The following is a 23,621-nucleotide window of genomic DNA, read 5'->3' as shown; positions in this document are numbered from 1 at the left end:
AGTGTTCTGCTAATGAGCTGTTCTGTATATCATTTAATTAGGTGGATTTATTTTAGCTAGGGTTAAATGTGTTTAATATATTTAACAGAGGTCTTGAAATAATGTATGTTGAAGTCAATTAGAAAAAATACAGAAAAATTCCAAGCAGGCTTTCTGAAGAATAATCATCATGCAGATATTATTTTGGTTCATCTTAGAAAACCCAGAAAGCTGGTTGGAAGAAGACATAGTGAATCCTAATCCATGCCAAAAATAATATTGCCTACATTATAGACACTTCTTTTTCTAGACCACTTGTGTAAGCAGATGTACAATCCTCTCCTTTGGAATATACTCCTCATGTAACCTAGTCTTGTTTTGGGTGATGTACCAGACTGTGTTTGAGGGGGGTGCAGCTTACCGAGTGGTTATTTTTAAGTCTGTATATGAGGATGAAGTCATGAGGAGTCAAAATTACCCTTGAGAATCCCTTTAGAAGGCTCCATCTGGGAGGCCTACACTCACTCTTTCTCTCATTGAGGCCAACACAGCCATGTTGCCTGCAAAGTTGGAATGGATTGCTGTTTCTTTGAGCGCCAGATAAGCAATTGACTTGTATTTAGGGGCCGACTTGCATGAAAAATATGTTTCTTTAAACACTAGAATCCCACTCAGCTCTGTGATGTGTTCACACTGAGAGAGGCTCTCTGGAATGAGGCTGACTGAAGGAGTACGGAATCATGTTTCCTTTCCTTCTGTCTCTCACCCTGGGGCGCGAGGTCATTGAGTGGGAAGGCTGGCATGCATACATGAGTCCATGGGTGTCTGTGCCTCCCTCCCCCGTAGTGGGTGTTATTGAATTCTTTTGAGTGAAAGCATGTGTGATGTGACACTGCAGCAGTTGCTGTGATGTGGAATTTTTATCCATTTAGAAGTTCTTCTGTGAGACTATAGGGACCTTATTGGTTAACACAAACCACAAAAGCAGGGTAGAAGAGGCAGGGTGAATGAATGTGTCTTTTTGAAATTATAATAATACTACAGTGTTCCCTTCTCTATATTCAATGAGCATAGTTTATTGAGGGCCTACTATAAGTCGGGAGTTAGGGACACAGTGGTGACCATGGTAGATCCAATCATTGTCCTTTTGAAACTTATGGGCTTGGCAGGTCCCTGAGAATTTACCTTTGCCTAGGCAACAATGGAGTGACTAGATAGTCATTAAATCTATAGAGACTCAAATATTTGGTGCAGCAAGTGCTTATTTTTTTGGCTCTTGATTTGGAACTCTATGATGAAAATGAGAACTATCCGTTATCTAAGCTCACAGACCTACTTACTGGCTTATTACACCCCACCTCAGAGGCCAGTTGAGCTTCCTGTCTGATGTCAGCATGCTCTCACCAGGTCACCATCTACCTGCTTTCCAACTCTTGGCTCCAAGGCTGCCTGATCTCTGTATCTACCAGCACCAGCGCCTACTTACTCCACTTCCTCATTCTAAGGATCTGTGTGCCTGCAATATCTCCTTTCCTTCCCTTAAAACCTAGAGAAGAGGGACCCCCACTTGCTTATGTTTCTTTGGCTTTTTTTGGTCTTGATCTGTTGGCCTTTCATGGGCTTCCTTGTGTTGTGTCCTCTCCTGCTTGCTATCTCTCACTATTCCTCTTCTCTGAGCTATGCTTTTTAACCTGCTGCTTTCCTTAATGAACCCCTAGAGTTGGTCAAAGAAGGAGAATCTCAAGGTGGGGTGGGGCAGCAGGACTGCATGGCCCTGACTTGGCCCAGGATGCCCATGCTCCTCAAGAAGATGCACGAGGATATGCCAGGATCTGCATAATTCACAGGGTTAACACAATTTATCCTCCCAGACTGTTAATTTTTTTGTCAGTCAACAAAAACCATTATTTTTACAAGGCATAGACTGCAAAATTTACATGAATTTTATGTTAAAAAAAATATTTTTGAGGCAGATACCCAGGGGAATGCATTCATTTTTGTCTTCCGTTATAAGTACTTTGGAGGAAGAGATTAAACAAGTCTCGTTCCTCGGTTAAGTTATTTGAGATATGTGGGAAGCGTGCAGTGCATGCTGTCGTCTTCCCTCCCTGCTCCCACTCCCCTCGTGTTATCCCGTGTTCTCTCTCACACTGAAGGTGCTCTGCTCTGCATGTCAACCCTTCTGCATGCCTCCCTGTTCCACAAATTCTGCTGACATTGCTCCTGAGTTCCCTTGAACCTGTTTGAAGGGCACACCCTCTGATCCCTCAGAGTACTGAGGGTGAATCGTGTGTAGAAGGTGGCTGCAGCCCTGCTTCATGGCATCAGAATGGGAAGAATGTGCTTAGAAAAGAGGCACAGGGTTCACCTGGCCTGTTACCCTGTATTGGCACATAGTGCACAATGGACTCTATATAACATGAGAGGCTGTCTATAGTCCTAGGTAAACCAATGATGGAGCAGGACAGGAATAGGTTTAGCTTAGAGGCTACAACACTGACCAGAGCAGATTCTGCCCTGGGTGCTTTCTACTCCATTGAAAACTCCACCAAAGGCTGCATAGGAGGACAGTTTTCTTGCCAGTCTTTTACTCTCCACTGCATGGAGCTGAGGCTGTGCTCAGTTTCTGTTTCTGACTTCTTTTGAAGCTACTTCTCTCCAAGAGGAATGACATCTGAGCTGAAGGAAGCTGATACATACCATTCTAGTTCATGGCCCCCGGCCTTCTAATGTCTCCAAGACAAGATGTTCCAACAGGTGTGGTGATCCTTCTCTCTTAAGGACTGTCTTGCAAGAGGAGCATTTGCTTCTCTTCTAATCTCTGGAAGAAGGTGATGGAGTAAGACAGGCATCAGTCAGCTGTAAGGAAAATTTTTAAGTGTGCCAAGTGTGTCTTTGATGCCTTCTCAAAGGAGCCCCTCAGGGGACTGGGAAGGGCGCAAGCTTTGGAACCACACAAAGTTTGATCTGGACCTGGCTTCAGGCCCTTGCTAGCTTTATAACTTTGGTCAGGTTACTTAAATTACTGAGTTTCATTTTCCTCATCTATAAAAGGATGGTATTAATAATAACTCACTGTTAGTGGTGAAGAGGAAGAAAGATAATGTATGAAAAGTGCTTGGCATGTAGTAGCAACTCATTAAATGTTCCCCACAGCTGCTTTAGGTCCCAAGCCCAGTGTTGGATCTAGGGTGGCCCTTCTTAGAAGGTCTTAAATCACACTTGTTTTCTTTCCTTGTCTCTGTTGAAAATACCTATCCCCACACCCACCACCCTTGCTGCTGGTCTGTTTTTAGGAGTCAAGGGAAATAAAAGCCCTAAATAAACAAATTCTCCATAAGATGTGACTAAATGATAACCTTCTAACTTGCTCAGAGGTGATTAAAGGGGAAACTTTAATTCCAGCGAATTTATGCTTCTAAGAGAAGTCTTTTCGGTAATAGGAATGGGTTCTCATGGTTTCTAAGAAGTTTTGTGCTTTGCCGATGTTCCCCCAAGAGAGGCCCCAAAGTGCCCTGTCTCCCCAGCAGCCCCCACCTTCTAGCTGCAGTCTTGTTTTCACTCCCTCTTAGCCTAAACCCTTGTGCTGATTCTTTGTTCTGATTCATAAGGCAACCTTGTGCTGTGTGCTGAGGCAGCATGCTTATCTGTCCATCTTACAGAAGCAACTGTTTGAGCTCTTAACCCTTTCTAGCTTTTCATGGCGATTTCCATAAACGATTCCAGTTCTTAGAGGACAATAAAATTCAAGAGAATTTTATTAATTAAAAAACAAACAAACTGATGAGCTTTTTAATCTTTGTATATAACCAGTGGCTCATGTAGGTTTCTCTTAGAAAGATATTGGCATATAGGCCAACCGTTATTGATTTGGTAATTGTTGACTGAGGTCCTTGAGTTTCAAAAAAGATTCTAAGGTTGTGTCTATGTGAGATCGCAAAGAGTATCATGCTTGATTAGTGATGTCTGCTAGAGGTACAGGAAGGGAAGTGGCAGCTCATGATTCCATATTTGTCACAACTTGCTCCCACCTTCCAGCCACTAGTCATTCCATCATTTCTCTCTTCATTTGCTCTCCCACTTGAGAGCAGTCGGAGCATCAAAGAAGGTTTACTCTGATAAATGATTTAGCAGGGCTGAAGCATGATGCCACTAAAACTTTTCTTTGGTTTTCTGTAGATTTCATATTTATCCTATTCTTGATGTCCATTGACATGAATAATTAGGAGCTATTATGAAGTCGTAGTTTTAGGTCCCAAGGTCCATAAATAGCCTCAGAAGTTGGTTCATTCGCAGAAACTACTCTGAACATCTTGACCTTTTCTGAGGAGCTGTGAGCCCGTGGACTGCAGGCAAGGAAATGAAGTGCATTCATGAATCACTTGAGCAGCACGAAACAAAGCACTGCCTCTAATAGCATCGGCTGCCATACCCACTTTGCCTTTATTCTACATGCCTGTTTTCCCATAGCCTAATGGATGAATCACACCATGTTCTGAGAAAGGCAGACAAACAGCCTGGAGAAAGTGGGTCACTTACATGGGGTTTCAGGTTTTTCTTTTCCAAGGTTACATTAGAACTCATTTAAAGGCATTAAAATGAAAGCTATTATTGAAAAATAGATACCCGGTGTATGGCATGGCTCAGCTGTGTCCAGTCACCTCTCCCAGTGGGAAACTGAACTCATCTTTGGATATGGAAAGTGGAAGGGCTAACAGCTCTTTCTGGAAATTTTGTTTACCTCCCCCCCACCTCCATTTTCCCGGCCCTTCCTAGATAATCAGAGAAACTTTTCTGAGAATAAGGAGAAACCGGTCAGCTCTTCTCCGTGATCTCCACTGGTTCTGGCACTGTTGGTATATGTGTGTAGATTGTTATTTGCACTGAGTGTTGTTCTCCACTAGGGCACCTGTGGACAGGTTTAGGTCACACCTTGGTTTTGAGAGTCTTTTGTGAAGTTACTTAGAGAGAACAATATCTACAATATTTAACAAATCTTGAACACCTCTTTGAGCATCCAGAGTAAAATATATATTTAGGAAGTTTGAGGAAAGTGGTTTTTAAAAGCTCAGTAATACTATCCAAGACTACTATAAAACCATAAACCAATAATAGCAACAAAACTCCCCATCACATTTGGCATCTCCTCTTCTTTCCTTTCTGTACAATTTATAAAGGGGGAAGGGGACTTTAAAATTTCACTTTTATGAATCTGATACATTTTTTATAAGTGGATCCTGTTTGGAGGCTGGCTTATTAGTACTCAGGGAGTGTATGCCTCTTCCTTCTTTCTGTTTTTCTTTGATTTTCCAAATGTATACGTGAGGATTATTCAACCATATGGAACATGATTTCTTTCTTTCCATAATATGGGAGAGCAGGTTTTGCCTCTGTACTACCCACATAAGGGGTGTGCTCACCTTTGTGGGTGGACCAGGGAAAGATGTATAACATACTCGTGAAAGAGCACCATGGAGAGAAAGAAGAAACTAGAAGAGGCTCTTTGTCTGCGAAGTCAGTGACTTGAAGTCAGTGGTAGGTAAGTCAGTGGTAGGTAACTACCTGAGCTGGTGTTGTAAGGGTAGTGCTTCAAGTGAAAAACTGAAAGGGGAGGGAAGAATTTCATTTTCTAACGTTCCTTTTTTTCCCTCGCTGGCCATTGAGATGCTGGAATGATAAAAGATCAGAGGAGTCATTTGAGAGGTCACAAGAAATAAAACCACATATAAAAGAGAAGCAGCTTCATGTGCCATCCACAGGCACAGCTTTTTAATTAAGTGTGATTCTTACACTGGGATCAAGTAAAGGCATGAAAAGCATGCTGTGACTGTGGCTTCAACTACACGGCCTCTGGTCAGAATGTCCCAGCCTCACCAGTGACCTAGGACTGAGACCTGAATGGAGTTATTCAGGAAATGGAATAGTGCAGACTTCTGGAGACAGTGGATCTGAGCGCAGGGAGCCTCTCCAGACCTCTTGCAAGGCCCTGAGCAGGAACACCCTTCTGACGTCTGCTGCCTGCCCTCTGAGTTGTGATTCTCTGGTTGCTTATTCCGTGGTCAGTTTCTGGGTAAATCCAAACTTGTTCCCAAAGCACTAAGAACTGTCCCCAAGAAGAGTTTTCATTTAATTTAGTGTGGAGCTACGTTACATTTAGTAAGTTTTTAAATAATTCTTCTAATTTATTAATTGGATATCCCATCCCCATTTTTTCAAATCAATCATGTCTGTTTGAGGATTGATGAATTAAAATCTAGGTGGATTCGTCTTCCTTTCCATGAATGAAATACACCTAGAGCAGGCTGTCTGACTTAACTTACATTCTCATGTATGAATATTAGGAATGTACTTCTGAGGAGTCCGGGCTGTATTAGGATGTAACCTTATAGATTTATCTTACAGGGCTCTTATGCTTAATGACTCTTCCAGAATTGATGATGAAGGAGGGAGGACCCAGCCTCCTTATGTCCTTTACCTACTGTATTATTTTTGATAACATGATGAACCAGTGTGCTTTTTGTATGTCATTTACTTCTTTTGAAAGTACTTCTACAAGCACCTATCGCCCAGCAGAGGGCGAGCCCCACGGCAGCAAGGACTGAGCTTGTTTTTACCCATGCTGTATGTCTGGCCCTAGCAGAGTGGCCCGCACGTAGCTTTCTAATATTATTTACTAAAGGGAGGAAAGGAGGAAAGAAGGAACAAAGGAACCGCATCTTGCTCCTTCACAGCACTTTTGTGTGGATGACTGTCGCCTGTCAGCTGAATTGCTGCCACAGCCTTCCCTGTGGTCTCTCTACCGTCAGGTGATCCTGCCCTGCCAGTCCATTTCTACGCCACAGCCAGTTTGATCTTTGTAAAGTGTGATTCTGAATGTGTCATTTCCTGGTGTGAATCTTCATCTACTTCCTGTTTCTCTGAGGGTAAAGGCCAAAGCCTTAGCGTGGCACCCGAGGGCTTGAGGGCTCTGCCCTGCCTACCTTGCCAGCCCAGCCCGTCCTCTCCTGGGAGGCCATGCTCCAGTCACCCAGAAACTGCTCCCATTTCACCACACCTGCCAGATTCCCTCTGGCCTCAGGGCCTCTGTAGATGTTGCACCTTCTCCCTGGGATCCCCTTTCCTTTGTCACTTTAGGGTCCCAGCTTTGATGTTATCTCCTCCCAGAAGTCTTCCCTGATAACGCAAGGCTGGGTTGGGTGCCCCTCCTGCGTGACCCCCAATGTGATGTCATTGCTTACTTTTCTGCTTTTTACTAGATTCCAAAGCTTCTTGAGGCTGAGGACTGTGTCTTTATCATTCCTGAATCCACCTAGTTTGTTGCTTGGCTCATCAAGGGCACTTGGAAAAAGTTTGTTGAATGGCTGAGCAGAGGGCAGTGTGATGTAGTCGAACTGGCATGTGACTTGGAGCCAGAAATGTCTTCTCAATGACTGGCAGTAACCTTGGGCCATGTATATTCAAACTCCCCAAACCTAGCTTCTCTCTCTGGGAAATGGGGGTGGGGAGGTTGGGGGACTGGGGATCCCTTCTCACCTCACATGGTTGTTGTGAAAATTCAGCGAGATGACACAAGGAAAGCATTTAGCAAAGGGCCTGTTCCATAATGAGCTCCAGTAAATTGTTTTTTCTTTCTTCGATCTCTCCTTCCCTTACCTGCCAACTAGGGCACACCATGGATTGGAATAACAGAATTCTGGCCTCAGAGTCAGAGGTTTCGTGCAGTGGTAGTTCCAAATCATCTGCCAGGCAGCTGAGATACTTTTTAAAAATACACACTCCTGGACCTCGCCCTGTGGTTCTTGATGGGTCCTGGCATCTGTATTTTTTCCAAGTTGCTGATGCACAGCTACAATTGGGAGCCTCTGACCTAGTCCAACTTCTGACCCAAAGCAGGAGTCCTACTTATGTGGCCTTTTCTGGAATATCTCAGGGACGGGGCAGGTTGCTGCCTTTTGAAGTCTCCTGTTTATTGTTGGACAGCTGCTCTGATAGTTAGACACGCTCTCCCTTACTTACTGGGCCCAATTCTGCTCCTTGACAATGCCCAGCTTTTTGTGCAGGTTCTGCCTTCTAGAGACACATGGATTAAGACCACAGCATCTTTCTCATAGCCATGTTTTTAGGTATTTGAAGTTAAAATTACGTCCCTTTTAAGGTTTTCCTTTTCCAGGCTAAACATTCCTGTTCCTATAAACTAGAGTTTGCTAACTGGCGCCTGTGGGCTGCATCCGGTCCACAGATGTATTTTGTTTGGCCTGTGGGATTTGAAAAATATTGAATAAGTTGCCAACGTTTAGAAATCATGGCATTTCACTGAAAAGTCTGGAGCTCTGGCGTCACTTGAAAACTCAAAAGATCTGGGTTCACAATTCCAGTTTTGGGCAGGGCATAAATTCTCCAGATTGTTACACAAATTTGGAGATTGTTGATTGAACTACTCCATAATGTCATCTTGCCCCTGCAACTTAAGTCATTATGTCACGTATTTTTTAGAACTTTCATTCTTTTTTATTTTTATTTTTATCTTTCATTATTCTTAGCTTTTCCTCTCTGTGCTTAGAAGTGTCAAGTGGTCTGGTCATTTAAAAAAGTTATTTTTATGATTATAAAAATAATATTTAGCAATAAGAACAATATTATAGAAAATTTTGGAAATTATCTGACAATGTATGTCAGTAACCTTGTTTAGCATTTTTATAAATTTCCTTTCAGTTCTTGTTTTTTTTTTCCAGTTCTTGTTTTGCTGTGCGTATTTATATATTACGAAGCTGTAAGTAGTTTCATAGACTACTTTTTCCACATTTTCCACATCTCATTAAACTCCCTCAAAAGATAAATTTTTTTTTTTTTTTAAGATTTTTTATTGGGGAAGGGGAACAGGACTTTATTGGGGAACAGTGTGTACTTCCAGGCCTTTTTTTTTTTTTTCCAAGTCAAGTTGTTGTCCTTTCAATCTTAGTTATGGAGGTTCCCATTCAGCTTCAAGTTGTTGTCCTTTCAATCTTAGTTGTGGAGGGCACTGCTCAGCTCCAGATCCAGTTGCCATTTTCTAGTTGCAGGGGGCACAGCCCACCATCCCTTGCGGGACTTGATTTGTTGAACCAGCAACTTTGTGGTTGAGAGCCCACTGGCCCATGTGGGAATCGAACCGGCAGCCTTCGGAGTTAGGAGCATGGAGCTCTAATCGCCTGAGCCACCGGGCCGGCCCCAAAGATAAATTTTAATAACTTAATGTATTCTGTTTTACCATGTTTCCCTGAAAATAAGACCTAGCCAGACCATCAGCTCTAATGAGTCTTTTGGAGCAAAAATTAATATAAGGCCTGGTCTTATTTTACTATAATATAAGATCAGGTCTTATATGATATAATATAATATAATATAAGACCTGGTATAATATAATATAATATAATATAATATAATATAATATAATATAATATAATAATATAATACCAGGTCTTATATTAATTTTTACTCCAAAAGATGCATTAGAAGTGATTGTCCGACTAGGTCTTATTTTTGGGGAAATGCAGTATGCATTGTAACTTTTTTTGTGGTAAAATACACATAACATGAAATTTACAATTTTAACCATTTTAAAGGGTACATTTCAGTGGCAGTTAGCACATTTACAATGTTCTATAGCCATCACCACAGTCTAGTTCCAGAACGTTTTATCACCCCAAAAGGAAACCTTATATCCATTAAGCAGTCATTTCCCATTCCCTTCCCCTTCCAATCACTGACAACCACCACCAATCTGCTTACTATCTCTATGAATTTGCTTAATCTGGATATTTCATATAGATGGAATCATACATATAGATGGCCTTTAGTGAATTTTGTGACTTCTTTCACTTAGCGTATTTTCAAGTTTCATCCATGTTGTAGTATCTATTATGATATGCCATTCCTTTTTATGGCTGAATAATATTCCGTTGTATGGCTGTGCTACATTTTATCTATTCATCAGTTGATGGACACTTGGGTTGTTTCCACATTTTGGCTCTTGGAATACTGCTTTATGAACATTTGTGTACAATTATTTGTTTGAACACCCATTTTCAACTCTTTTTAGTATATACCTAGGAGTGGAATTTCTGGGTCTCATGGTAATTCTGCGTTTAACTTACTGAGGAACTGCTAAGCTGTTTTCCACAGTGGCTGCACGATTTTATACTCCCATGAGCAGTGTTATAATTTCTCTACATTCTCACCAATACTGATTTTTATTTTTGTTTTATTTTAGCTATCCTTGTGTGTCTGAAGTGGTATCTCCTTGTGGTTTTGATTTGCATTTATCTACTAACTAATAATCTTGAACATCTTTTCATGTGCCTAGTGGCCATTTGTATATCTTTTTGGGATTTATGTATTATAACTTATTTAATCGTTTCCCTAGCTTTGACATTGGTTCCTTTCTAATTTTTGCTTTTGTGAATATCATTGTTATGAACATCTCTATACAAAAATTGTCTGAACATCTAGTTATTTCTATAGGATCGCTTCTCTGAAGTGGGATTACGAGGGTCAAAGGTATAATATTTCTAAGGTGTTGACACGAAGGATCAGCTTTAGCACTGCATGTGTGAGGAGCACATATAAATTGCCTGGAAAGTCTTTTCAAGCATGTATGCGAGGATTTCTATCTCTGACTTACTGCCTTAGGCTCATTGGAGTGGGACCCAATTTCCTAGGAGATTCTGATATGCAACCCACTGATAAACCACAAGTCAAATTTCTTCTGCAGACATGTAGTTTTTAAAAACAAAAAAGCCACTGTTGTTGTCCCAATACTCTGACTTGTTCTGAGTACATTAGTTCTGATACTTTTCCAGCTGTGGGCAACATGCTGGTGGCTCTGCTGCCTTCACCTAGTGAGCTTACCATGCCCTGGACACCTAGGTGGGGTTTTTTTGTTTTTTTTTTTTCCTGATAAAAATCTGGTCCTCTCCTTCCTGTTCATGGAGAGTTGATTGTTTTGAACCCATCTTTTCTGGTGAGGAAACAGGTTTCTGCTAGCTTTGTGACTTGCCCTGTTATATAACACCAAGGCTGGAGCAAATGCAGGTCTCCTGGCTCCTCAGATAATTTCTTTTTACTTCTCTCAGTGGCCTTGCTGTGACATTTTTGATTGGTCATGAGTCAAGAGGTGAAATGTAGCCCCACGTGCCAAATGTACTCAGAGTGCTCTAAACTAGAGAACAGGCCTCAACACGTCTGGGCAGGCCTTTGGCGTCACACGAGACCTTCATTTTACTGCCTTTGGCCAAGCCCAGTTCGGTCACTTAGACAAAGAAGGGCAGCCAAAAGTCCCCTTCTTTGGGACAACGGGATCATGACCTCAAAGGAACCATGATAATATTACGCATTTTAGACCACTTGAATGTCGTGTGTTGACGGGGTAACAGTTGCTAAGGGTCTTGATATTAGGTGTGTAGTGTAGATTCCAAATCTAGATTTAACTTGCAAAGACACTACTGGGGTAACCACATCACTTAGAGGTGATTTAGGGGGAGGTTGCTGAGGAGAAGGGTGTGTGATGCCACCAAGAAAGGAGCCCCCTCAGTTATGGTCTTTGGGCCACATGAGGCATCAGCCTGCCTCCCTGGCACCCTGACACCCAGTCTCAGACATTAGCTGCCTTTGTGGTTCAGCTGGTACAGCGGAAGTCAAGGTTTTTCCCCCCCCATTACTAAATAGAAACACACAGCACATTAGGTTTTATTTAAACTCAATAATCCCTTTTCCTTATTATAAGTTCTTATTTTCTGCAATATGACTGTCAAGAGTATGTCTTTCAACTTGGCAGTCAAATTCACATCCTGGGAGTTAATCATGTTTTCCTAATGTTTAAAAATTATGTTGAGGTGAGGCCGGTTAGCTCAGTTGGTTAGAGTGCGGTGCTCTTAACAATAACGTTGCCGGTTCGATCCCCACATGGGCCACTGTGAGCTGTGCCCTCCACAACTAGACTGAAATAACTACTTGATGTGGAACTGAGGGGTCCTGGAAAAACACACTTAAAATAAATAAAAGTTAAAAAAAATTATGTTGAAAGCTAATTTTAGACTGGGAAGGGTAGTAAAAAGGAAAAAAAGAGAGAGTCATAGACTTCCCTGTGGCACTACCTCTGTTAAAAATTACATGCAACTTTTAAATCTCAAGTCTTTGAGATAAAAGGCACGTTAATTTACTTATGCCTAAATCATTTTCAGAACTTTCTCATAGAATTACTTATATTTAGTATCAAGGCATAGTATATATCTGGCATATACACTGAGCTCTGAAATCTTATTTACTGACATAAAATTTAAAGCATGTTACTAAATATATACTATTTAAATGGACTTCGTAAGTTGCAAACATAGCATTGCAACAGAGTGAAAGACCAACACTATAATAGCTGATTTATCAATACCAACGTTTTTAACACAGTTTTTGATTCTCAAAAGAGCTCAGTTTTTTTGTTTAAATTATAATCATTTAAACTTCATTATTACTTTCTTCCATATTGTTCATGTACTTTCCAGATGGACAGGAACAATTTAAATGAGTGCTATTGTTTAAAGGGCACAGAACAAGGTGAAGTGTGTGTGTGTGTGTGTGTGTGTGTGTGTGTGTGTGTGTGTGTGTGTGTTGGCAGGGGGTGGGATGAGGCATGGAAAAGATACGAAAAGAAGAGATTGGAAGTATTTTCAAGCGTATGCTGGCTGGCAGTCGTGCATTTTATTTTATTATTATTTTTAATTAGAGTATAGTTGACATACAATACTCTATTAGTTTCAGGTGTACAGCATAGTGATTTGACGTTTTTATACCTTACAAAGTGATCACCACAATAAATCTAGTTACCATCTGTCATCACAGTTATTACATTATTGACTATATTCCCTGAGCTATATGTTATGTCCCCATGACTTACTGGAAGTAGTGCATTTTAAATCAGTGTTAGTGTAATGCTCTGAGGCAGCTAAGCTTAGGATTCTTTTATGTCTTTAAGCAGAGGCTGGGTGGGGGTGGGAGGAATATGAAAGGGGCTGTTTGGAAATGCAGTGGCTTGGAGAAGGGCCTGCTGATTGGCTCTCTCCTGACTGCACATGTCTAACGCCAGTGCTGTGTGCCCTGGCTCATTTGTTACTCCAAAACATTTGTTTTCTCCACAGATTAAACCATTCCCCAGCCTTGCTCAAGTCCTGCCTCCTCCACAGACACCACCGACTTCTTAACCCTTCTTATTCCTCCATTTTCTAAATCAGAGGAAGCCCTTAAAACGTTAGGGTTAAAAGGAGCTTATCTCTCTGATCTGTCGTTGTGCCGAAAAGAAAACTTGACATCCATTTGCATGAAGTCTGTGGAACACAGTTCATTCCTCTCTCACAGTTTGTTTTGTGTGTGGGTTAGGCTTATTTCCTCAGATGTACTTGGCACTCTCTGAGGAAGGGACGATGTCACACATTTCTTTTGTATATTTCATAAAAATAGCGTGTAGTAGGTACTCAGAAAATGCCTTCAACTTTGATAGCACTTTCTGTGAAACTGCTCTGGCCAGGATAGATATAATAGAGGCTTTTTGTTGCAGCACAAACTAGAAACAACCTGAATGCTCATCCAAAGGGGGATGATTGACTATATCATGATATATCCATATTATGGATTGTAACATAGCTGTTAAAAGAAATGAGTTAATTCTATAGCTACTGACCCAGGGGATGTCCTCAATATATCAAGAAAGGAAAATAGTAAAGCCTCACTTGTGTAATAGCAATGTGACCTCCTGTATCTATATTTCTATATATCAGCAAGAACATGGGGAAAGATGTGGGAGGATATACATTAGGCTCTTAGCAGTGGGGGCGAGACAGATTATTGAGTTTTTTGTAACCTTGTCTCTGTATTATTGCAACAGGGAAACTACTAAGATTACAAACCAGCAAGAGAAAAGAGAAAACACACAGAGGTTTTCATGCATTAGAAAGTCCCTTTCCCATACTACTTCTTTCTAGTTTTCACTTTGTGTGACTGAAAAAAAAAAATTGTTCTTTGACTAAATTTTAGAATTAGAAAATAAAGGTAACATTATACTTGGGTTAGGGTTTTTGTGTTTGTTTTTTTCAGTTCGTGACATGAAGATAAGTTTTTCTTTCTCATGACATGAAGTTTCCTTTTTTTTTTTTTTTTTAATCAAAACCTAAACTATGAAGGTAGCACTAAAACCGAAAGCCTTGGCGCTCTGGTTTCTGTGGTGCAGTGGGGAGAGAACTAACAGGTTGTACAGATGCAGGATGCTAACTGACTTCAGAGCCCTAGGAACTTCCTGTTGCAGAGCTGAACAAAACAGAGCAAGCAACTGGAGGGACTTGCACAAATGGAAAAGTAAAGAAAGCAAACGCTGCAGAACTTCCGGTTTGCTTATGCTGATGATGGTTGGGGCGGCTTTGCTCCAGAGAGCCCTGCATCCCTTAAAGGAAGTTGGTGAGAGTCTGAATGTAGGCTGCCATGCATTAGTGTGCTGGCTCTTGCTGGATGAAAGGCAGGGATAGTTCCTTTACCTTTTAGATCCACATCTTGGCCATCAGAAGAATGTGTCTCCTCACAACTGACGGACACTCCATACCCAGGACCTCTCACCCAGACTATTGCTGTAGTCCCCTAACTTGTTGTATCACTCTAGTCTTTTCTTCCAGTTCATCACACACTCCATTTGCAGAGTGATTGTTCTAAAGCACAGCTCTTAGGTCTCAGCTCTGCTCTATGACCTTGCATGGCTTCCAGTTCTATAGAAGAGAGTCTACATTTCTTAGCCTTCTGTCATCTGATCCCTGTCAACTTCTCAGCTTACCTCACTTCTGTCATGCTCCAGCCAAATGAAATAGTTTCCTGTGCACGTTCAATCTTTTCACTTTCTGCTCACATTCTTCTGCGGTAGGAGCACCCCCGCCCCAGTCTGTTCATCTCTACCTGTTCAAATTCTCTCCAATCTTCAATATTCAGATCAAAGGCTGCATCTTTCAGGAGGCCAGATCTTGTTCCCTTTTTCATGTATTTCTCCTATGGTATTTTCCTTACACTTAAGTTGTACATACTTATATACTTCCTCTCATACCTCAGTAACTCCTTGAAGGGAGCGACTGACCACATCTGAGTGTCTGAATTTCTTATGCTTAGTAAATGTCTTACATTTAATCAGCCTTTGTTGGATTGTATGGAATATGGCTGTTATTAGAAATCTACCAGATTAACTTAAGAAAACACACATATTTTTCATCTCTTGTTTGGAAGGGGTTCTGGCAGAGAAAAAAGGAAATACGAACTGAGTTGGTGTCTCTGCAAGGAAATACGATGTGACCATTCTTTTTTGCAAAATTTCCCATTTTATGTTATCTAATGTTTTCCAGTCTCTTGGACTCCTCTCTTCCTGCTGCCTTATCGTTTCCTTTTGACGTCTGTCACTGATTGCCCGTGCCATGACATTGGGTGGGGAAATTGAGAAGATGCTTCCTGGAAGACTACACCAAGGAAATCTCTAATATATTTGCATTCCCGTAACTTACCTGGTTTTGTGGGCAGCAGGGGACCTGTCATTCATCTCAGGCAGAGACTGTTCCAGGTCCTGGTCAACCCACTGCCTTAGATTGGAGAGTGTTTGAAGAGCCAGAACCAGGAAGATGACTCAGTTTCGCACATCTCCCTAATCTCCCACCTGGCTCCCTGTGGAGAGGTGGTGAGAGTTTAACCACTATCTCCCTTTCCAAGGTGTACATATAGAATATGAAGAAAAAAGAACTATAGGAAGGAAGGAAGAGGTTTAAAAGTAAACTGTCATGGTCTTTGGAAAGACTTGGTTGGGCAAAAAGTGGCTTCCTGGTGTTTCGAAAGAATCCCGGTTCTCACAAATTTCAGACACACCCTATTTGGAGTTTGCCTAAATCATGAATGACTTCATGTGATTGAGTTAATCCATATATCTCATATAGAGTCATTCCATCTCTTTTAAATACAGCAAGGAACTACCATCTTCCTGATAAATGCCTTTTATTTCTGCACACCGATTTTGTTGTTTCCAAAGGCCACTGGAATTGCTATATTTAGCTTCCAATTTCTGAGGTTCTCAACCATTATAATTACTCTAGACTCTAAGAAAATATTACTGTAGTTATAGATCATTTGCTATTATATTTTTTCTTTAGGAATAATACTCTTTTGTTTTTGTCCTGATTATGATAAGGTATCAAGCATTAATACAGTCATGATTGTACAATACATTCTAAAATTGAGAACCATTTTCTGTATCTGAACAGACAAAATAAATTACACTTAATACACTTACTACCCTGAAAATCATCTTTTTGATGTATATTTTTCCCCCACAAAGATCATTAAAATGGCTTATATTGATTAACATGATTAAATCACCTTTCATATTTGAAACCACATGAATTCAATACAATAGGGTACAGTTATGCAAAGAATGTAAGCAAAACTAAGATGGGAAATATAACTTCTGTAACAATTTTTCAAAACGAAACTTTTGGACAAGTATATTGTTGTTTTCCTTTGTTTTATTAAAGTTCCACTGATTTAAATATGCTGTATGAATTTACCTCTTGGATCCATTGTGCTTTTGCTTAAATAAACTCTTTAAAAGTTAACTCCCGAATACTATTTAATTAACTTAGCCAAAGTTTAGATTTGATCTCAAGCCAATTGAAACTAGACAGTGAAAAAGATGTGGATAGTTGGCAGCAGATCCCAATAAAAATATGGCATTTGGCAAAGTATGTCTGCCTTGTTTTGCTTTTCTTTTCTCTTTATGGCTGTGGCCTATTTTTGAAATGCTATGGTTTAAATTCAGCGATCAAGTGACACGTCTGACAAAACAGAACTTAGTAGAGGATCTGTAGGGGGAAAATGGAAGTGTTCCAGGAACTAGAGGAAGTAACCTCGATTTCACCTGGAAACATTAGTGTCTCAGGGGCAGGAGTTTGGACTCTATATAAAGAGTGAAGGAAAGAGTAGCCAAGATATTGAGCCAAACTTGCATCCAGGAATAGAGCAACATCAAAGAACTGAAAACAGTATCTGTTGTTTCCACTACATATATCCCTGTAAGTAGCAATCAGGGAGCCCGAGATAAAGGAAGATGGGAAAGTTCTTTCCTATGAAGCCCTGCATTATGGCAGTAGTCTTTTAACTGGTTTCTCTAGCTCCATTCTCTCCTACTCCAATGCTCAGTGTACATTGTGAACAGCTTAAATGTTTACAAAAAACTCTTGCTCAAGACCCCAGTTCCTGTTTGCCCACGAGATTAGGTTAAAATTCCTTCTGCTGCCTTGGTGCTCTCCCCACCCAGTTATTTACTTTTCTAACCACTTCAGTTGCTATTCCCAACAGGAAAGATTTACTCCAGTCTCATTCTTCAAAATCCAGTTTAACACCTCCTTCTTCATCATTCTGATAACTCAAACCCACACTGAGCAACCCTACTTTGAAAGATTGTAATTCTCCACTTTCTAACTTTTGGCAAGATTGTTTTATTGTCATTTTGTTGAGACTAACTGTATATTGAAGTATGTAGACATATATAGTCATTATATGACATAAATATGCATATATATATATATATATATATACACATATGTAGTGACATTTTTCCTTAGTGAGTCATAAGGTATAGACTATTTCTCCATAGGAAGTACATTAAAACTGAGGCTGAATTCCTGATCATGAATTATATATAATATATTCATTGTATTTATTGCATTGCATTGTATTATATTGATACAACACTAGTACTAATACTAATACTAGTACTAATACAACAAAGTACTAAACTGCAACAATTAGGAAAACTTAAGTTCTAGTCTCAACTTTTGCCACTAACAGGCAAATCATTTGGTTCCCTCACAATCCCAAACATGGAATTAGTCTCCTTTATGACCATCTGAAGATCAAGAAGGAAAAGTATAATCATACACATTTATGATAACCTTAAATATTAATAGTAAAGTTATGATTTCACGTCCCATCCAGTGGACATGATCGGTGGCACACTTTGATTAGCCAAAGAAAGATGATGTATAATTCAGGCTTTTATTTTGGTTTTATAAATTCGGTCCCTAAGTACAGAGAGGTTATGTGACATTTTTGAGGATGCCCAGTGTCATACAGGCCACGTCATGCTCAGTTTGATTTTTGCTCCCCTGTCTGTAAGAGCTTCCCTCCCAGTGTGATGAGCTCCTGTACTTTACAGGTGGTGTTGAGTGGGTTATAATCCTAACTTGATTTATTTGCTTTGTAATTTTTTTTAGGAAATCTCCTTGGATCCTGTGTTTTTCCAATTGTAAGATAGATGGACATAAATGCACTTGTTCGTAAAATTTTTTAAGCTTATTAACTCAAAGTTAACACTAATTATTTTCACTGAGTGCACAGTAGGCATCCAGCCCTGTACAAGGGGGTAATGCATATATTATGTAATTTCTGAAACATATCCGGTACAATGGCTGTGATAACCCTCTTTTATAGATGAGGAAACTATGGCAAGGAGTGAATCCCAGGTCAGTCTGATACCATACGTTAATCCCTTACTGGGGAAGAAAAGCATCTCAGGCCTGTGAAAATCAACATTGCCTTCAGATTTCAACTTAACCGATACTGTTGTTTCATCATTTCTTTTTACTTAACCTTTTCTGAGTAACTAGTAGCAAAGCTGACATGCCGGGGTTTCATTTTTCCTGGGGGGAGCTATCCTCTGGAGAGGGTGGTAATGAGTAGTACTCTATTAGAGTAGAGAAATACCCCAGGAAGATCTTAGGAAAGAAAGGTGCAACAAAGGATATGGTTGTTCCAAAAACTGGATAACTGGTCCTTGAATAAGTATAGTCAGTGCCTGTGTGTTATTTTCATTTTGGAAAAGGTTAGCTAATAAATGAATTTTTTCATTTTGTGACTAAATATAGTTATTTTTTCATCATGTTTAAGTAAAAGAGTTAATAAACAGCGACATATAGAGATACTTGGAATATTGTGCTTTTTCTGTTTTTAATAATAGTTGGAAATAATGGGAACATTATAGACATTGCCTCTGCAGCGTAGTTTGTAGGAGACATTTTCAGATATGTAGTCCTATATTTAAAAACTGCTTATGAGGACTCCATATATTTTGTACAGTTCTTAAGGGAAACACATTTTGATTTTATGATCATCATTATCTTCCTGTGATGGAGTGAACTTCTCCCTGAGTAAAGAGTGATCTATATTCAGGAAGCACTTAATGGCATCCGTTCAGCAGATCACACAGCAGAACCCACATGAATAGAGTTAACAAGTTTTGTCCATTAAATTTAGTGACTTGAACAAATTTTTATTATCCTTTAGTAAAAAAGCAAGCACTGTCTCATACAAAAACCAGTTGTTACCTAATGAAGTGTTTCAGCATGTTCATATAAGTTGATGGTTTCATATGGCCAGATTATTGCTGCATCAGCTATTAGCTACTAATAACATGCTCCCAGCTTGAGTTAATGACATACTGTACTAAGTATACTCAAGTATAGACAGATGTTTCGGAATATCATTTTTTCCCCTCTTGGCTATTGATTGATTTTCAACACCCACTCCTGATTAGAACGCAAGATGTTTTCTTTGAGACTTGGAGTCTTTAATTACACAATCTAATCAGAATAAGCCAAGCAACACATCAGGAATTTGGAACGAAGGGCTGTAACATCTTGGACTTCCTACCATTGACTGTAGTTACAGATGCTCAGTGACAGCCTCTACCACTCTGCTTATCTTCCAAAGCCAATGTATTAGTAAAGAACATCCAGCTCTGATGAAGGGAATGTGAAGTGCACCATACAAGGTTTTAGCAAAAAATCAAATTGGTTGTTTCATCAGGGGATTTTGGAGGAGGGACCTACGACCTCATTGCAGCTTCAAGTGGATGCTCCATACTAGCCGGACTCTCTTTATAGAACCCATGATGGGTTTTACTCTTAACATTTCAGATGCCATTAGTAGCACTTTTAAAAAGTGGAATTGAGGGACTCATTGAATTGGGTTTTACAATGATGAAAATGATACTTTAACACTTGGGTTTTAGATAGCTTTATTCTCCTCTCCTAACAACCTGGACCCTTGGGGATCAATAAGAAAGGTTTTTGTTCTTTATTTTGGTATGTAAATAGTGTGTGTGTTTACTTATTACTAAGAACTCTCTCAGAAGATTGAGTTCTTTTATGTCTTGAATAAAGTGCATCCTCCAGCTACCTTCTCTTTATTACACAACCTAACAGTTACTCTTATTTCCCAGGTAACAAATTACCATCTTGCTCCCTCTAGTGGAATTGTAACTCCACTGCAAAGTTTGAGAATACTGTATCAATATGTGTTTGATTTAGCGTCTTATTTTTGGAAGTCAGCTTCTCACTTTGTTTTGAAAGACTGAGAATAAAATAGAAAACTTATTGCATCAGATTGGCTGATAGGGGAAGTGGGTAGAGAAAGTGTCATTTTTTCTGATAAATTTTCAGTTTCTAGTTTTAGCAAGGTTTGCTATATCATTTATAATGACTGCCAAATTCAAAGGGCTGCTCTGCTCTGCACTTCTGTTTTAGAGGGCTCAAATGTCATCATCCCGGCAGACAATCATCTCTAGAAGACAGCTGTCAACACTCCTGGCAAAGACGGTAGGGTGCTGATGGTAGGTGATGTTGAAAGATGAGGACAGGTCCCCTCTGAATACTAAATCTCACTTTTGCCGTTGGTAAAGTAGGCCCAGGAAGTATCCTTCTCCCCTCTAAATCTAGATGAGGGACGATGCCAATATCCACAGCAGATGGCAGTCATTTCCGGTATACAGCTGCTAAGCATGCTAAGGAAATTCTAGTAATTAAAGTAGAAATTTCTGCATACCTCTCTTAAGAGTTTAAATTTCTTTAGGGAATGATAACCAAGGGTTTCGTGGCATGAGAATCTTCTTCTTCTTGTGTGTTTTTTTTTGCCCCTATTTGTTTTTCACAACTTTGACCCTTGTTATGAATTTGTATTTATTTAACTTTGTACCCTATTACACACAAAGCATTCTTATTTTGTATATGCTAGTGTTGAATGTGTGAAATTTCAAAAAGAAACACCCGTACATGCCGAGGTTTAGGACTCTTCTCTTTTCCAGGTAAGACTGCATTTGAGCCTTATGAAGGCATAAGCTCACAAGATACGGTGGTTGCCAATTAGTGATCAACAGAGTATAAGTACTTGCTACTTATGAGCAAGAATGTTGTAATTAGAATACCTCCTTTGCTAAAATCATGTAATAGAGACGGTATTTAGATATATCTTTTTCCAAATCTTTATTCTCAGGGTAAGTGTTGATACTTAGGGAAAAATGTAACAGCAGAATCAGATTAAAGTCCCAACAAAAGGGAATGCCGAAGTGCTTTCTGGGCGTATTTATTTGGGAGTGGGAAGAAAAAAAGAAACACCTGTTAATGTTTTTTTAAAAAAATTCTAAGTTGCTCAAGAGTCACAGTAATGTAATTCAAGAATTACATCCATGCAAACACACAGGTTCTGTTCAAGCAAAACGTTTATGTGTGAAGTTGTGGTTTGGCATCCCATGATTGCTTGATTCACAGCTGTGAAGACAATGATGTCACAGAGGCCATGCGGCCCCACTGGGGCTAGAGATGTCCATCTCGCAAGACTTTGGAGTTTGGAGAACAGGGAATGTTCTATTCCACAGGGAGTGAGTGTGAGGGATTTGTATGTGAATTAACATGTATCTCTGTGTATACACACATGAGTGTAGATGTAGGTGTGTATGCACCTCTGCAAACACGGGGGTAATATCTACGCTACATATATATGTGACTGCAGTATTAGAAGTGTCACAACAGTAGCTCAGTTTCTTCTTCCCAATGGATGTTGGGAATGCTATGCCTTGACAATACTCTGCAAACCAGCTTTTAGCAGAGCGAGGCCCGGAGGAGTTGGGCAAGTGTGCACAGCATTCTCTGCTGGGAATTTTGTGCATGGATGATAACCTTTGAAACAGTCTCAGGAACTTGACCTAGAGGTGTTTGGGGAGCTTGACACACCTGTCCCTGATGAAGGACTGTGCCAGTGTCCTCGTCTGGCAGCTTGGTCAGGGTGGCTCTCCTTGGGAACATTCCTGCCATAGCTTGGAACCCTTGCCTTTCTTTAGAAGTGTGAGACTGAATGCATCAAAATACCTGTACACATTCCTTACACTCATGAGTGATGAGAGGCTTTGCTTACCTAGCCGTGTTTCCTTAAATGACTAGTGGTGCATTAACTCCTGGGATGGGTTTGTTCCTCAGAATCTTAAGTTCTCAACACTGTTGATTTAACACTAAAACCTTATCAGTTTCATGCTTGTCATCCTGTGGTTATTGGGTTTGTTATTTGTTTTCTCTTAAGGTTCAAAAAGGCCAAAAAGTGCATACAAGCGTTTGGCCATGAGCACAGCAGATAGGGAATTATGAAACAGATAAACAAGATTCGGTATTTTTGGTGAAATCTTGAGTTTGTGTCTGACTCTGTGTTTTATATGAAATATAGTCCTTTCCACGGGGCAGATAACCCAGAGACTTGGTTAGCAGGTAGTCAGCAAATGTGTGGAAGGATCTCCTTGTTTTTGGCAGGGCAACCAGCTGACACTGAACTGGTAGAAAACTTGCATTCTTTTCCGGTGCTTTCCTGCAACTTAATTGTTGGCCATTTAAAAAAATATCTTTGAATTAGCAAGAAAGTAGAATTGAGAGAGTATTTTGGGCAAAAAAGAGATACATCTGTTCACTTGCTGGAAACTTTTATGGCAGAGGGGAAAACTGGAAAATTCCTGGCATATTGAAATATTTATCTGCAATTAAAAATTTTTTATATGGTGTTTCCTCAATAAATCTTACTATATCCTACTGATAATACTATATTCGTTCCCCCTAATTAACAAGAAGCACCATCAAAACCTGTAAGAAAGGCAACTGCATCATAGAAAAGGAAAGAAAATTTATAGGAAAATGAAGACTTGGATTCTTATGTAGATGGATAGCACAGGGATAGGTTGAGGAAGCTGACGCTAATGATTTTACCTTACGCCAGTGTTCACCAGTTTCTAAGAATTAAGTGGACATTTATTAAAAAATCTGGATTCACCAGCCCACACCCCAGATACAATAAATCAGAATCTCCTGGGAAGGGATTTGGGAATATTGTTTTAATGAGCATGTCAGGTGATTCTTTTTAAGTTTCAGGTGTACAAAGCAATGTAATACACATTTACACCCCTCACAAATCAGGTGATTCTTATGGTCAGACAAGTTTGGGAAACGGCTGTCATCTAATTACCTGCTAGGACTAAAATATTTCTGAAAGTTGTGAGTGAATGAGTGTGTGTGTGTGTGTGTGTGTGTGTGTGTGATTGGTAAGGTTTTTTTTTTTTTAAATCGTCAAGTATTTCATATTGGCATTGTTGAACATTTCTTAATGAAAACATGTTATTTGTGTAGAGCTATATGGTTACAGAGGGTTTTCCCATAAATCATCTCATTTGTTCCAATGACAGTCCTTTGAGAGATTGGGCATCAACGAGCATGCTCACCCCCAAATTACACATG

At 40.0% G+C, this 23,621-nt stretch overlaps 1 protein-coding gene across 10 annotated transcripts in view; it reads left to right on the top strand.

Annotated features, from left to right (window-relative positions):
- ANKRD44 (ankyrin repeat domain 44) overlaps window positions 1-23,621 on the top strand; it is a 289,820-nt gene that overhangs the window by 86,616 nt on the left and 179,583 nt on the right. The gene's annotated exons all lie outside the window — the stretch shown is intronic.

This window comes from Rhinolophus sinicus, chromosome 17 (assembly GCF_057876585.1).
Source record: "Rhinolophus sinicus isolate RSI-liver-muscle chromosome 17, RSI-T2T, whole genome shotgun sequence".
Classification (NCBI taxonomy): domain Eukaryota; kingdom Metazoa; phylum Chordata; class Mammalia; order Chiroptera; family Rhinolophidae; genus Rhinolophus; species Rhinolophus sinicus.
Note: the sequence above shows the minus strand (reverse complement) of the source record. Positions and strands in the feature narration are given on the sequence as shown.